Raw genomic sequence first — 17,535 nt, forward strand, 5'->3', positions numbered from 1 at the left:
AGCAACCCAACATTGAACTGGATGAACCAGTTGCACACCCACTGCCCGATTTCCAGCATCACCCGCTGCGGTCAACTGCAGCAGTTAGTCACATGCGGGACCAATTTGCTGCCTTTTTTTATTCAAATATTGGACGTGTGTCATGGCAGGACAATGTTGTGTAAATGTCCTGTTGTAATTAGATCTGTACCAGTAATTTTCTGATATGAAAATAATATTTCTTAATAAACTTTAGTTTTGGTTGTGTTGACCGTGTCTCCTATGTTTTTCCTCTACAAACCAAGGCTGTCCTAAAACTGGCAGTATTTGGTCTGTATTTAATATCAGTTTTTGTGATCCAAAACCAGGAGTGGGTGATAAAGGCAGAGGTGCTAGTTATCATGTTAATATAATAATTTACCTCTAATTATTCCACTCCTTGTTTTGGCTTACAAATACTGATATAAAACACTGGCCACATACTGCTAGTGTTATGGCAGCCATTTTGCTTTATTGGTATGCTTGTTGACATCATTGCGTCCTGATTCTGTTCTGCTGTATCCATTGGACACAGACTGAAGAGACAATGACTGTCACACTAAAGAGATCTATAGTCATCAAGTCAGGTGTCAGAAATAATGAATTCATGATGCACATATAACAGCCTCATGAATTCACTATTTCTGACACCTGTGCAGGTGAGCATAGATATGCAGTGTGTGACCACCATTGTCCCCTCAATTTGTGTGTAATAGATTATGTATAAAGAAGAGAAGATGGTGGTTATCCAAGGCATTTCTCTACTCACCAGGTCAGGTGTCATAACTAATGAGTTTTTTGACACCTGACCTGTTCAGTAGAGGTCTGCACTGTATTTCCACCATTTTCTCTTCAGACTGCCACACTAGTCACAGACAAGAAGAGATTATGGAGATAATACATCTAATATTTTTTGGCCCACCTCGTATCTGTATACTAAAGACACACAAAGCTGCAGTCTTTTTTTTTTTTTAGATATACTGGAGATATGATGTGGCCCAAAAAGTAAGTGTGTGACGAAGTTTCTTAGTTGGCGCACGGTGTGTGTTGCCGGCGGCGGAAGACACAATAAACCAAACATAGTTGTGGCAAATCAAATTTTTTTTATTTTTTAACAACCCAAAAATGTATTTACTGCGCCGGCTTGGGGTAGAGTGATGTAAACGGGGGGTGTGAAGCACTGAGGCCTGGTTAACCGTGGACGACGCAGAGGTGGCAGGAGAAGGGGCAATGAAACTAGAAGGGTCTGGAAGTTCGGGGATGGGGCTTGACACATGAGAGGCTTGAGACGCACTGGAAGGGTGAGACAAACCTGACATTACAGACACATTGGGAGGTGAAGGGGGAGGAATGCTAAGAGTCCTCTGTTTTTTTTGTGTGTTTTTTTTTGGGTTTGCCTGGTTGTCGGAGGTCTTGGTGGGCTCATATGGCGTGGTGTGGTGGTGGGTGACCTGTCAGGGTCCGGCTGCACTGTGTCAGAGTCCATAGTGCTCGTAGATCGTGCAGCCATGCCAGAGTCCATAGTGCTCGTAGAGCGTGCAGCAATGCCAGAGTCCATAGTGCTCGTAGAGCGTGCAGCCATGCCAGAGTCCATAGTGCTCGTAGAGCGTGCAGCCATGCCAGAGTCCATAGTGCTCGTAGAGCGTGCAGCCATGCCAGAGTCCATAGCGCTTGTAGAGCGGAAGGCCATGCCAGGGTCCTGCTGCATCGTGGTGGTGGCGGTACGGAATGCCATTCCAGGGTCCTGCTGCATCATGGTGGTGGCGGAACGGAATGCCAGGCCAGGGTCCTGCTGCATCGTGGTGGTGGGGGTATGGAATGCCATGCCAGGGTCCTGCTGCATCGTGGTGGTGGCGGTTTGGAATGCCATGCCAGGGTCCTGCTGCGTCGTGGTGGTGGCGGTACGGAATGCCATGCCAGGGTCCTGCTGCATCGTGGTGTTGGCGGTACGGAAGTCCATGCCAGGGTCCTGCTGCATTGAGGTGGTGGCGGAGGAGGTCCAAGCAGGAGCAGCGGTTGTCATGGTGGTGGCGGTGGGATGTCCAACTGCACTCGGCATGGTGGTGGTGGTGCTGTAGTGGTGTCTGGCTGTGGAAGGAATTGAGGTGGCCATGCAGTGGGATGCAGCAGAGGTCGGCATTGAGATCAATCGTGACAGTGAAGGCACAGGTGGATATGCCGCCACTGTCTGCTGGAAATACCGACTCTGCTGCATAGCCTGCACATAAGCAGCATTGCAGGCCTGCATGACACTCAGCTGGAGATCAGGAGTAAGGTGTTCCGACATGCCCTGCTCAATTTGGTTAAAAAATTTATGTGCTGGCCTCTGGAGGTCGGCTTTCACTTGATCAAGGCTTTTGCTTCTGACCTCAAGGATACGTGCATTCAAGAGGCTATGTGAAACATCCATTTGGTCACCCAAAGCCTTGATTGCTTCGTGTAAAACCGAGCTCAAATGCAAAAACTCGGGCATGAGTGACCTGTCCGAAGCCCTCTGCCGCTGCCGGGAGGAGCCCAAAAAAAAAGGGGCAGTGGAAGAGGACTGCGAAAGGGGAAGACCTGATGGATCAGCTCCCTGGTCTCCAGATAGTGTGGAAGGCCCACTTGCTGCTGCGCTGCTGGATGGCTGGGACGGGTCCGTGGCTATCGGATGAAGGACCGCTCCAGAACCTCGGCCAACAGTAGTGCTGTGTGTGCTGTGAAAAAAGGAAAAAGAAAATTAATACTAAATATTAACTAGACGCAAAATCCTGTGGAATAATAATATACAGATTATGGCAATACAATACAACCTAATGCACAGGAGAAATACTTACGTTCTCTGGGCAAGGACCGGTCTTAAAAATGCCAGAATGCGATGGTATTTGTACTTTCTGATCCTTGCTCCTGAACCACTGGGAACACGGCTCTCTTGACGCAGGTCCTTGTTGAAGCGGTCCTTCATCGAACGCCAACGTGTTTTGACTTTGGCCACTGTTAAAAAAAAATAAATAAAATAAAATTGTGGTCAGAAAAAGGACTTTTGGCCGTGCTCACACAACTGTGTGTGATGACAGAAACTCCTGAGAGTTTCTTTCATCACACACAGTCGAGTGAGCACGGCCCAGGTCTCTGCTGCTTCACACTGCAGTGCAATACTTACCAAATGCACTTCGGACCCGTGTCGGGGCGTTGTCCCAGCCATCCCACATCGCTTGGGCCACCTCATTCCTTAAGCGCCGGATCGTGACGTTGTTTGAGTGCAGTGGATCCCGGGTGTCCCACAACAGGACTCGCTCCTGGACCAGGGGGATGAGGAGGTCATTCTCAATAAGATCATCCTCCCGTTGTGAAACCTAAAAATTAAAGAAAGTCATTACAGTTTGCTCAATTAACATAAGGAAAAGAAAGAAAAAAGATGCTGAGAAATGGCATGAATAGGAAAGTCAACATACAAAAGGATTCCAGAAGAAAAAAGTAAAGGAATACGAATGGAAAGAATGGAAGATTCAAGAATATTACACTGACGATACAGTAAACAGTCAGCCTTGTATACGTACCCGCTGCCGTCTTTCCACCGGACCTTGACTCCGCTGCTCCTGCCCTGTCTCTGCCGCAGTAGAAGAAGAGCTCTAAAAAAAATAAAAATTCAAATTGTCACATGTGTAGATGTGACAGTGAATACTTACCAATCTGACAAGGCAAGTACTCACCTCACTGACATGCTCGACTTCCGACGGCCCAGGACGAAACTCCTCCATGCGATGATTCCGAAGAAGAAGACATTCTGATGCATGTGGAAAGAAACAAATGCAAGAAATTAGGACATGTAGAGAAAGAAATTAGAAAATAAAGGCATTGGCTAGGATATACTCACATTGTTCAGAGGCTTGTTTCCTCAAAGGTGCTGTTGTCTGTCTGCTCTGCTTGGCTGTCCGCTGTGGTCCGTCTGCTCTGCTTGGCTGTCCGCTGAGAAGTGACCTGCAACTGTCCACACCCTCCCTTTATCACCTTGTATGTGGGGGGTGGCTTATCAGAGTCTAGACATGTTTTTCTCTTGTGGAACGCATGCGTTCATGAACGCAACCAAACGCATGTGCTTGTGAACGCATGCGTTCATATAGACAGCAATGCGTTTTTTTGTCGCAATCCTTGCGCAATCGACCGCATGCGTTTCCAGGCGTCAAATTGACGCCTCTAAAAATTACTACATGTTGCATTTCCGCGCCAAGCCGCAAACGATGAAACGACGCATGCGTCGTCAAACGCGGCAAGACGCGACCAAACAAAAACGCATGCGTCCCTAATGTTAAATATAGGAATACACAACGCATGCGGATATATGCAGTACAAACGCTGCGGCCACAACCGCAAATGTGAAACCAGCCTAAGACTATAATTCTAGCAGAAAATATAGTTGCACTCTGAAATACTAAGAATTATAAATTTAGAAAATTAGAATTGCATTACTGTCATAGAAAAATACTGTAGATAAACACTACATTATGTACATATGTCAATATTGCAGTTCCAAATTTTCATAGGAAAATTACAGTAAAAAGAAGGTACTTAGCGCATGGATTGGCCAATGTATGTGAGCCCAACAGCCAACATCAAGGTGTTCTTTATTGTTGAGTCCCTGCCCTGATAAGACACCTCTCTTGGACTAAAAAGCCTAGACTATATGGGGCAGGAAGGAACCAGCTAATTAGACAGGGTCCTAACAATGAAGGACTTCTTGACGTTGGCCAATCTATGCACTAAGAGCCTTCTTTTTACTGCAATATTGCAGTCCCAATATTCCATATGTCCATAATGTAGCGTTTATCTATTTTGCTATGGCAGTAATGCAATTCCAATTTTCTAAATGTAAGTATTTCAGAGTTCAGCTATATTTTCTCTCAGTAATGGGAATGGCTGTACTCACTGAATACAGATTTTACCCCTGAATTGAGAATTGTGAGAATGAATGATCAGTCATTGGAAAGAAATACTTAGATATCCCTGATAAGATATATTGCACATTTGCTGATTTTCATGTACACTACTGTTTTAGGAAAAGAAAATTAAAACCGTTCCTCTTTAAGCCATGCAGTCATCTTTTAGTGGCCTCTATAGGCAATAGGTGTTTTTCCTTATATTACTCTTTCTTTGTTATTCACTTTCTATCCTTATCTTTTGTTCTTTCGCCTATTATGGAATTTTGGTATTCTCACATCACTGTACCAAATTAACTTTTTCTCTTAAAACAATGTTTGTAAAACATTATATTTCTTTGCATTTTTAGCCTGTAAACTTGCATTCTGTAGATTTTTCTTATAACCTATAAACCGTATACATAAAGTAGGAATCTTCAGGCCACTGGGAATATAATTCCCAAAGCAAAGTAAGTGAAGGCGCTGTCAGCCCTTAATTGACTATACATCAGTGGATTGTGGAAACTGCTCTAAGGGTGGAACATTCCTGTTATTTTGGCTTATTTTGGAGAATATGCTTTAATGATTTAAGTATAAACCGAAGTTGATATAATTTAATTATAATTTACTACTTAAATTTAATGATTTAAGTAGTACATGTCTAAAAGAAACCGTAATATATTGTTTAAGTGGACAATTTTCCTCACCTTACTGTCTCCAGTTTCTCTACAAATGTGCAGAAATCTTCAAAAATGAATAAAAATAGTGTAAACATTAGTAGAAAATGGGGAGGAGGGAGATGAAGCTGCAGTTTCTCCATTTATTACTTCAGGAGATTTGAACATGATGGGAAAAAGTTCAGGTAGGAGACATCTGAATGCCTTGTAACACACAGCACAGCTCTTACATACTTTTACATTGCCCAGTCAGCAAGGGTGGAAAGAGAAATAAGAAATATGTTGGTCAGAGCTCGTCAATCCTTGTGATAGCTACATGGTAAGTGCGCTTATGGCACTGCAGCATTTCACGTTTTAATACAAGACTGTAAAATGTCACCTGTACTGGAATTGCAGAGTAGTTTTATCTTTCCTGGACAAATTCTGTTTTTTCAGTTTGTGCTTTTTTTTTAAGCGCCATTGAAGTGGGCACCTGGAGGTCAGAAAGACTTATGTGTCAGAGCGCTGCTGAAATGATTTGACATTTTCCCAACTGAGTGTCAGGAACACTCAGAATGTTCTGTCAACATCAGATGACCTCTTAAAGATGTGGCTTTCTGGCATCATGCCTCTATTATACCTATTTTTCTGTCATTCATCTTGCTTTTAAAGCATTTCCATTGCTTTTATTTCTGTATGACCAAGCAAGTGACACACTTGTTTAGTAGCTTCTCTATGCAGATCAATATTTGTATTGCATCACTACTATATAGGCCTGGTATCCCTAACCTCTGGCTCGTGGCTTTCTTCTTAAAGGGAATCTGTCACCAGGTTTTTTCTACCTTATCTGACAGCAGCATGATGTAGGAAAAGAGACCCTGAATCCAAAGATGTATCACTTAGATTACTGGGTGCAACGGTTGTGATACAATCAGAGTTCTTAGATTTACCATGAAGCAGAGCTGACAAGCTAACCCCTCCCCTCTAGGCTCTCCCTATGTTCATGTCTATTGACAGTGAGCTGCTTATCTCAATAGGGAGCAGAGTCAGATTAGCAAGTGCGTGCCAGCTAGTCACATCAATGATAATGTCCTGGTGATAAAACCTTCACTCTAAGAAAACTGTAGCACACAGCTTGATAATTGACACATCCCTAAATTCTGTGCTATAACCCCTACCTACTGTAATGCTGTCCTCAGATTACATAGCAAAAACCTGTTGACGTTTTTTCTTTAACCCCTTTCTGACCTCGGACGGGATAGTACGTCCTAGGTCAGATCCCCCGCTTTGATGCAGGGCTCCGGCGGTGAGCCCTCATCAAAGCCGGGACATGTCAGCTGTTTTGAACAGCTGACATGTGCCCGCAATAGCGGCGGGTGAAATCGCAATTCACCCGCCGCTATTAACTAGTTAAATGCCGCTGTCAAACGCTGACAGCGGCATTTAACCGGCGCATCCGGCCGGAAATGAGCGCATCACAGACCGTCACATGATCGGGGGTCAGCGATGCATCAGAATGGTAACCATAGAGGTCCTTGAGACCTCTATGGTTACTGATCCCGGCTAGCTGTGAGCGCCACACTGTGGTCGGCGCTCATAGCAAGCCTGTTATTAAGCTACATAGCAGCGATCTGATGATTGCTGCTATGTAGCAGAGCCGATTGAGATGTGCCAGCTTCTAGCATCCTATGGAGGCTATTGAAGCATGGCAAAAGTAAAAAAAAAAAAAAGTTTAAAAAAATGTAAAAAAAAAAATAAATAAATAAGTTTAAATCACCCCCCTTTCGCCCCATTCAAAATAAATCAATAAAAAAATCAAACCTACACATATTTGATATCGCCACGTTCAGAATCGCCCGATCTATCAACAAAAAAAAGGATTAACCTGATCGCTAAACGGCGTAGCAAGAAAAAAAAGCGAAACGCCAGAATTACGTTTTTTTGTTCGCCGCGACATTGCATTAAAATGCAATAACGGGCGATCAAAAGAATGTATCTGCACCAAAATGGTATCATTAAAAACGCCAGCTCAGCACGCAAAAAATAAGCCCTCACCCGACCCCAGATCATGAAAAATGGAGACGCTACGGGTATCGGAAAATGGAGCAATTTTTTTTTTTTTTTCAGCAAAGTTTGGAATTTTTTTTCACCACTTAGATAAAAGAACCTAGTCATGTTAGGTGTCTATGAACTCGTACTGACCTGGAGAATCATAATGGCAGGTCAGTTTTAGCATTTAGTGAACCTAGAAAAAAAGCCCCCCAAAAAAACAAGTGTGGGATTGCACTTTTTTTTGCAATTTCACCGCACTTGTAATTTTTTTCCCGTTTTCTAGTACAAGACATGCTAAAACCAATGAAGTTGTTTAAAAGTACAACTCGTCCCGCAAAAAATAAGCCCTCACATGGCCATATTGACGGAAAAATAAAAAAGTTATGGCTCTGGGAAGGAGGGGAGCGAAAAACGAACACGGAAAAACGGAAAATCCCAAGGTCATGAAGGGGTTAAGTGAGTGCCAATGTATTGGTATAGCCCAGTGACGTTATTACTTCTTCAGGGGACACTGAAGGGACATTATTTGTTATGACCTGGTGGTTAAGAGGCCACACCGATATGACCTGGTGGCTAAAACGCAACATGGGACGAGCTCTGAGGAGGTGGTATCTCTACTGACCGCAGTCCCTAATCCTAACAACAACACTAGTAATAGCCGTGGGATGTTCCTGACTCTCCCTAGACACCTCTTCACAGCCTAAGAATTAACTACCCCTAATGAAGGAAATAGAAAGCTATCTTGCCTCAGAGAAAACCCCAAAAGGAAAGATAGCCCCCCACGAATATTGACTGTGAGTGGAGAGGGAAATGACATACACAGAAATGAAATCAGTTTTCAGCAAAGGAGGCCAATACTAAACTTGATAGACAGAGAGAAAAGGATACTGTGCGGTCAGTATTAAAAACTACAAAAATCCACGCAGAGTTTACAAAAATGAACTCCACACCGACTCACGGTGTGGAGGGGCAAATCTGCTTCCCAGAGCTTCCAGCTAGCCTGAATATGACATAGTGACAAGCTGGACAAAAAGAGACATATTTGCAAAGCAATAATGTCCAAAGCAAATGGACAAACAAGAACTAGCAGAACTTATCTTTTGCTGACAAGGACAGGCCATATGAGAAATCCAAGGAGAGAACCAAATCCAACCTAAGACATTGACAGCTGGCATGAACTAAAGCCCAGAGCAGGTTTAAATAACAAACCCAGGCAAGGCGATCAGTGATGGTAGCTGCTACAGCTACCTAAAGGAGCAGCAGTTCCACTCGAAACCACCAGAGGGAGCCCAAGGGCAGAACTCACAAAAATACCATTAGCAACCACAGGAGGGAGCTCCAGAACGGAATTCACAACAGTACCCCCCCCCCCCCCTTGAGGAGGGGTCACCGAACCCTCACCAGAGCTCCTAGGCCGATCAGGACGAGCCAAATGGAAAGCACGAATCAAATCGGCAGCATGAACATCGGAGGCAACAACCCAAGAATTATCCTCCTGGCCATAACCCTTCCACTTGACCAGATACTGAAGCTTCCGTCTTGAAAAACTAGAATCCAAAATCTTCTCCACCACATATTCCAATTCCCCCTCAACCAACACCGGAGCAGGAGGGTCAACGGAGGGAACCATAGGTACCACATATCTCCGCAACAAGGATCTATGGAACACATTATGAATGGAAAAAGAAGCTGGAAGGGCCAAACGAAAAGACACCGGATTGATAATTTCAGAAATCTTATAAGGCCCAATAAAGCGAGGCTTGAACTTAGGGGAAGAAACCTTCATAGGAACATGACGAGAAGACAACCAGACCAAATCCCCCACACGAAGCCGGGGACCAACACACCGACGACGGTTAGCAAAACGTTGAGCCTTTTCCTGAGACAACGTCAAATTGTCCACCACATGAGTCCAAATTTGCTGCAACCTGTCCACCACAGAATCCACACCAGGACAGTCAGAAGGCTCAAGCTGCCCTGAAGAAAAACGAGGATGAAAACCAAAGTTACAAAAGAAAGGCGAAACCAAGGTAGCAGAACTAGCCCGTTTATTAAGGGCAAACTCGGCCAACGGCAAAAAGGTCACCCAATCATCCTGATCAGCAGACACGAAGCATCTCAAATAGGTTTCCAAGGTCTGATTGGTTCGCTCTGTTTGGCCATTTGTCTGAGGATGGAATGCTGAAGAAAAAGACAAATCAATGCCCATTCTAGCACAAAAGGACCGCCAAAACCTAGAAACGAACTGGGAACCTCTGTCAGACACAATATTCTCCGGAATACCATGCAAACGAACCACATGCTGAAAAAATAATGGAACCAAATCAGAGGAGGAAGGCAACTTAGGCAACGGTACCAAATGGACCATCTTAGAAAACCAGTCACAAACCACCCAGATGACAGACATCTTCTGAGAAACAGGAAGATCAGAAATAAAATCCATGGAAATATGCGTCCAGGGCCTCTCAGGAATAAGCAAAGGCAAAAGCAACCCACTGGCACGGGAAAAGCAAGGCTTAGCCCGAGCACAGGTCCCACAGGACTGCACAAACAAACGCACATCTCGCGACAAGGAAGGCCACCAAAAGGACCTAGCCACCAAATCTCTGGTACCGAAAATCCCAGGGTGACCAGCCAACACCGAACAATAAACCTCAGAAATTACCCTGCTAGTCCATCTATCAGGAACAAACAGTTTCCCCACTGGACAGCGGTCAGGTTTATCAGCCTGAAACTCCTGAAGTACCCTCCGCAAATCAGGGGAGATGGCAGAAAGAATCACCCCCTCCTTGAGAATCCCAGCCGGCTTAAGAACTCCCGGAAAATCAGGCAAAAAACTCCTAGAAAGGGCATCAGCCTTCACATTCTTAGATCCCGGAATATACGAGACCACAATATCAAAACGGGAGAAAAACAGAGACCACCGAGCTTGTCTAGGATTCAACCGCTTAGCAGACTCGAGGTAAATCAAATTTTTATGATCAGTCAAGACCACCACGCGATGCTTGGCTCCCTCAAGCCAATGTCGCCACTCCTCAAATGCCCACTTCATAGCCAACAACTCCCGATTGCCGACATCATAATTACGCTCAGCAGGCGAAAACTTTCTGGAGAAGAAAGCACATGGTTTCATCAAAGAGCCATCAGAATTTCTCTGAGACAAAATGGCCCCTGCCCCAATCTCAGAAGCATCAACCTCAACCTGAAAAGGGAGAGAAACATCTGGCTGACGCAACACAGGGGCAGAAGTAAAACGACGTTTAAGCTGAAAGGCCTCAACAGCCGCAGAGGACCAATTCATCACATCAGCGCCTTTCTTTGTCAAATTGGTCAGAGGCTTCACCACACTAGAAAAATTAGCAATAAAGCGGCGATAAAAATTAGCAAAGCCCAAAAATTTTTGAAGGCTCTTTACAGATGTGGGTTGAGTCCAATCATGAATGGCCTGGACTTTAACGGTCCATTTCAATAGCCGTGGGAGAAAAAATGAAACCCAAAAAAGAAACTTTCTGAACTCCAAAGAGGCACTTAGACCCTTTCACAAACAACGCATTAGCACGAAGGACCTGAAATACCATCCTAACCTGCTTCACATGAGACTCCCAATCATCGGAAAAAACCAAAATATCATCCAAATACACAATCATGAATTTATCCAGATAATTCCGGAAGATATCATGCATAAAGGACTGAAATACCGATGGAGCATTAGAGAGCCCGAATAGCATCACAAGATATTCAAAATGGCCTTCGGGCGTATTAAATGCTGTTTTCCATTCATCACCTTGTTTAATACGCACGAGATTATACGCCCCTCGAAGGTCGATTTTAGTAAACCAACTGGCACCCTTAATCCGAGCAAACAAATCAGAAAGCAAAGGTAAAGGGTACTGGAATTTGACCGTGATCTTATTGAGAAGGCGATAATCTATACAGGGTCTCAAGGAACCATCCTTCTTGGCAACAAAAAAAAATCCCGCTCCCAATGGTGACGAAGACGGGCAAATATGCCCCTTCTCCAAGGACTCCTTTACATAACTCCGCATAGCGGCATGCTCTGGCACAGACAGATTGAAAAGTCGGCCCTTAGGGAACTTACAGCCAGGAATCAAATTAATGGCACAATCGCAGTCCCTATGAGGAGGCAGGGAACTGGACTTGGGCTCATCAAATATATCCTGGAAATCCGACAAAAACTCAGGAACATCAGAAGAAGGGGACGAGGAAATGGACATCAAAGGAATATCACTATGTATCCCCTGACAACCCCAACCAGTTACAGACATAGATCTCCAATCCAGCACTGGATTATGTACCTGTAACCATGGAAAACCCAGCACAACAACATCATGCAAATTATGCAACACCAAAAAGCGAATATTTTCCTGATGTGCTGGAGCCATGTACATGGTCAACTGTGTCCAGTACTGGGGTTTATTCTTGGCCAATGGCGTAGCATCAATCCCCCTTAAGGGAATAGGACTCCGCAAAGGCTCCAAGGAAAAACCACAGCGCTTGGCAAATTCTAAGTCCATTAAGTTCAGGGCAGCGCCAGAATCCACAAATGCCATAACAGAAAAGGACGACAATGAGCAAATCAGGGTAACAGACAAAAGAAATTTAGGCTGTACAGTACTAATGGTAACAGACCTAGGGACCCTCTTAGTACGCTTAGGGCAATCAGAAATAGCATGAGCAGAATCACCACAGTAAAAACACAGGCCATTCTGATGTCTGAATTTCTGCCTTTCTGCTCTAGTCAAAATCGTATCACATTACATAGGCTCAGGACTCTGCTCAGAGGACACTGCCATATGGTGCACAACCTTGCGCTCGTGCAGGCGCCGATCAATCTGAATGGCCAAAGACATTGACTCATTCAGACCAGCAGGCATGGGAAACCCCACCATAACATCTTTAAGGGCTTCAGAAAGACCCTTTCTGAAAATCGCTGCCAGGGCATACTCATTCCATTTTGTGAGCACAGACCACTTTCTAAATTTCTGGCAGTATACTTCTGCTTCCTGGCCATGACACAGAGCCAGCAAAGTTTTTTCTGCCTGATCCACAGAATTAGGCTCGTCATACAGCAATCCGAGCGCTTGAAAAAATGCGTCAATATTGAGCAATGCAGGATTTCCTGGCTCAAGGGAGAATGCCCAGTCCTGCGGGTCGCCACGCAGCAAAGAAATAACAATCTTCACCTGCTGAATGGGGTCACCAGAGGAACGGGGTCTCAGAGCAAAAAACAATCTGCAATTATTTTTAAATTTTAATTTAAATTTCGATCTATCCCCAGAAAATAAATCAGGAATAGGAATTCTAGGCTCTAATACCGGAGTCTGGACAACATAATCTTGGATACTCTGTACCCTTGCAGCGAGTTGATCCACGCGCAAGGACAGACCCTGAACCTCCATATCAGCACCAAAATCCTGAACCACCCAGAGATTAAGGGGAAAAAAAAGACAAAACAAGCTACAAAGGAAAAAAAATGACTCAGAACTTTCTTTTCCCTCTTTTGAGATGCATTTAACACATTGTTGGCCAGCTGTACTGTTATGACCTGGTGGTTAAGAGGCCACACTGATATGACCTGGTGGCTAAAACGCAACATGGGACGAGCTCTGAGGAGGTGATATCTCTACTGACCGCAGTCCCTAATCCTAACAACAACACTACTAATAGCCGTGGGATGTTCCTGACTCTCCCTAGACACCTCTTCACAGCCTAAGAATTAACTACCCCTAAAGAAGGAAATAGAAAGCTATCTTGCCTCAGAGAAAACCCCAAAAGGAAAGATAGCCCCCCCACGAATATTGACTGTGAGTGGAGAGGGAAATGACATACACAGAAATGAAATCAGTTTTCAGCAAAGGAGGCCAATACTAAACTTGATAGAGAGAAAAGGATACTGTGCGGTCAGTATTAAAAACTACAAAAATCCACGCAGAGTTTACAAAAATGAACTCCACACCGACTCACGGTGTGGAGGGGCAAATCTGCTTCCCAGAGCTTCCAGCTAGCCTGAATATGACATAGTGACAAGCTGGACAAAAAGAGACATATTTGCAAAGCAATAATGTCCAAAGCAAATGGACAAACAAGAACTAGCAGAACTTATCTTTTGCTGACAAGGACAGGCCATATGAGAAATCCAAGGAGAGAACCAAATCCAACCTAAGACATTGACAGCTGGCATGAACTAAAGCCCAGAGCAGGTTTAAATAACAAACCCAGGCAAGGCGATCAGTGATGGCAGCTTCTACAGCCACCTAAAGGAGCAGCAGTTCCACTCGAAACCACCAGAGGGAGCCCAAGGGCAGAACTCACAAAAATACCATTAGCAACCACAGGAGGGAGCTCCAGAACGGAATTCACAACAATTATTACTTTTTGTAAGCGGCACTCAAGTCAGTCCTACTTTTTAAAGGAGTTCTTAGGGGCATTATGACTTAATAAAGAGGCATTCAGGGCATTATTCATTTCACACTAGGCACTTGTGGTATTACTTTTATGGGGAACTCATACCCCATGCTGTAGATAAGCCCCGTTGAGACCTGCAAGTGAAGAAAAATAAGTTATATTATACTCATCCGGGGGGGCGATCCAGTCCGATAAGTGTCGCAGGTCAGGCACCTCCCATCTTCTTGCGACGCTGCCCTCCTGCTCCTTCTTCGCTCACCCTGCATCGGCGCTCCTGCGCAGGCGTACTTCTCTGTGCTGTTGAGGGCAGAGTACAGTACTGCAGTGTGCAGACACTGGGCCTCTCTGACCTTTCCCGGCTCCTGCGCACTGCAGTACTTTGATCTGACTTCAACAGGGCAGATAAGTACGCCTGTGCCGGAGCGCCGATGCCGGGGAGCAATGAAGCAGGAGGGCGGTGGCGCAAGAAGATGGGAGGCGCCGGACCAGGACCAGTGACACCCATCGGACCAGACTGCCCCCGGGTGAGTATAATAAAACTTATTTTTCTTCACTTGCAGGTGGGACCAGGGGCTTATCTACGGCATTATAGAATGCTGTATATAAGCCCTGAAAGGCAGTTGCCACATCTTATAGCGGCAAAATCTGCTGACCGGTTCCCTTTAATAGTGTTCCAATGTTATCTAGCCAAAAGTGCAGCTATTCCTCCCGGGAGCTGCCGGCTTTCAGTCATGGAGACTTGCTGGAGTGGCTTCAGTCATTGCTCAGTACACAGTGGCTTTTAGGCCCACCCTGGCGCTTTGACAGCTCGCTCTGCATTTTCACTAAGATGGCTGAACAAAATTGCAATGCTGTGTGGACTTTTTTGTTTGTTTTATATATTGTTTTACATTTTTATTTAGACCAGTGATGGGCAACAAGTATGTAATATGACTTATTGCACAGCTGCACACATCTCTCCTCTGCATAAAGGCTTGTGGGGATTTTTCTTTTTAAGTGGGGCATTATTAACACAGGAGACATTTTTCAAGTGTGGTCCCCAATCTGTTACTGCCATTATCCGCACAATGTACCGTGCCTTACGAAAGTATTCGCCCCCCTGGAACTTTTCAACCTTTTCCCCCATATCATGCTTTAAACATAAAGATACCAAATGTAAATTTTTGGTGAAGAGTCAACAAGTGGAACACAATTGTGAAGTTGAACAAATTTAAAAAATTTATTGGTTATTTTAAATTTTTGTGGAAATTCAAAAACTGAAAAGTGGGGCGTGCAATATTATTCGGCTCCTTTACTTTCAGTGCAGCAAACTCACTCCAGAAGTTCATTGTGGATCTCTGAATGATCCAATGTTGTCCTAAATGCCTAATGATGATAAATATAATCCACCTGTGTGTAATCAAGTCTCCTTAAAAATGCACCTGCTCTGTGATAGTCTCAGGGTTCTGTTTGAAGCACAGAGAGCATTATGAAGACCAAGGAACACAACAGGCAGGTCTGTGATACTGTTGTGGAGAAGTTTAAAGCCGGATTTGGATACAAAATGATTTCCAAAACTTTAAACATCCCAAGGAGAACTGTGCAAGACCCGGCTGTCCCTCTAAACTTTCATCTCAAACAAGGAGAAGACTGATCAGAGATGCAGCCAAGAGGCCCATGATCACTCTGGATGAACTGCAGAGATCTACAGCTGAGGTGGGACAGTCTGTCCATAGGACAACAATCAGTCGTACACTGCACAAATCTGGCCTTTATGGAAGAGTGGCAAGAAGAAAGCCATTTCTCAAAGATATTCATAAAAAGTGTTGTTTAAAGTTTGCAACAAGCCACCTGGGAGACACACCAAACATGTGGAAGAAGGTGCTCTGGTTAGATGAAACCAAAATCGAACTTTTTGGCAACAATGCCAAACAATATGTTTGGCGTAAAGGCAACACAGCTCATGACCCTGAACACACCATCCCCACTGTCAAACATGGTGGTGGCAGCATCATGGTTTGGGCCTGCTTTTCTTCAGCAGGGACAGGGAAGATGGTTAAAATTGATGGGAAGATGGATGGAGCCAAATACAGGACCATTCTTGAAGAAAACCTGTTTCAGTCTGCAAAAGACCTGAGACTGGGACAGAGATTTGTCTTCCGACAATGATCCCAAACATAAAGCAAAATCTACAATGGAATGGATCACAAATAAACGTATCCAGGTATTAGAATGGCCAAGTCAAAGTCCAGACCTCAGTCCAATCGAGAATCTGTGGAAAGAGCGGAAAACTGCTGTTCACAAACGATCTCCATCAAACCTCCCTGAGCTCGAGCTGTTTGCAATGGAAGAATGGGCAAGAATTTCAGTCTCTCGATGTACAAAACTGATAGAGACATACCCCAAGCGACTTGCAGCTGTAATCGCAGCAAAAGGTGGCGCAACAAAGTGTTAAGTTAAAGGGGCTGAATAATATTGCACGCACCACTTCTCAGTTTTTGAATTTCCACAAAAATTTTAAATAACCAATACATTTCGTTCAACTTCACAATTGTGTTCCACTTGGTGTTGATTCTTCACCCACAATTTACATTTGGTATCTTTATGTTTGAAGCATGATATGTGAGAAAAGGTTGAAAAGTTCCAGGGGGGCCGAATACTTTCGCAAGGCACTGTATATAAACTAATTTATAATGCTCCCAGGCCAATAACAGTGATGAGCGAACGTGCTTGGAAACGGGTTATCCGAGTATCTTGGGCCTGCTGTTCGTGTCCGTGAGGCTGCATGATTCGTGGCTGTTGGGCAATTTGTTAGGCAATCCCTGCATGTGTTGCGACTAACAACCGCAAAACATGCAGCTGCAGGGACTCCCAACATATCATTCAAGCACGCTGAAGATACTCAGATAACACGTCATCCGAGCACGTTCGCACATCAATAGTCAATAACTATCATTTTCTTGTTCTCTTTTCAAAATTAGACCGTATAGTTTACAGAACTCGCATCTAATATTTACTTTCTTATGAACTCAAATTTTATACTCTTTTAATTGGCTCTAAAATGCCAACCGTGACCACTTAATTGGCAGAAAAATAAACTTTTGATCTATGTCCAGATATTTCCCAATTTGAACGTAATTTCCATCTTCCGGCGTGTGAATTGATTGAAATGGTAATTTCATGGTAAACCTGCAATGTATTAATAGATCCTGTTTCCATTCCTTGCTGACAAATTTCCTTGTAACTAACATGCTGTGCTTCATTTCATTTTTATTTATTTTTTATTTGGTATCTTTTATACCAGTCTGGTATCTAGCTGGCAGGATTAATGTTCATTTACATACAATCCCTTCCTATTACAGATTCATGGCCTTGTGTATCAGATTAGCTGGTGTATGGTTTAGCTCTTCTAGTTATGGAATGTTTGTATATTTTAGTTTTATTAACTTCGGAAATTAGCAACAAAGTAAAGGCTTGCTACAGTATTTCTGGTTCATATTTTTAATTTA

At 44.1% G+C, this 17,535-nt stretch overlaps 1 protein-coding gene across 1 annotated transcript in view; it reads left to right on the top strand.

Moving 5' to 3' along the window:
• PREP (prolyl endopeptidase) overlaps positions 1–17,535 on the top strand; it is a 151,190-nt gene that overhangs the window by 65,282 nt on the left and 68,373 nt on the right. The gene's annotated exons all lie outside the window — the stretch shown is intronic.

Source organism: Ranitomeya variabilis, chromosome 2 (genome assembly GCF_051348905.1).
Source record: "Ranitomeya variabilis isolate aRanVar5 chromosome 2, aRanVar5.hap1, whole genome shotgun sequence".
Lineage (NCBI taxonomy): Eukaryota > Metazoa > Chordata > Amphibia > Anura > Dendrobatidae > Ranitomeya > Ranitomeya variabilis.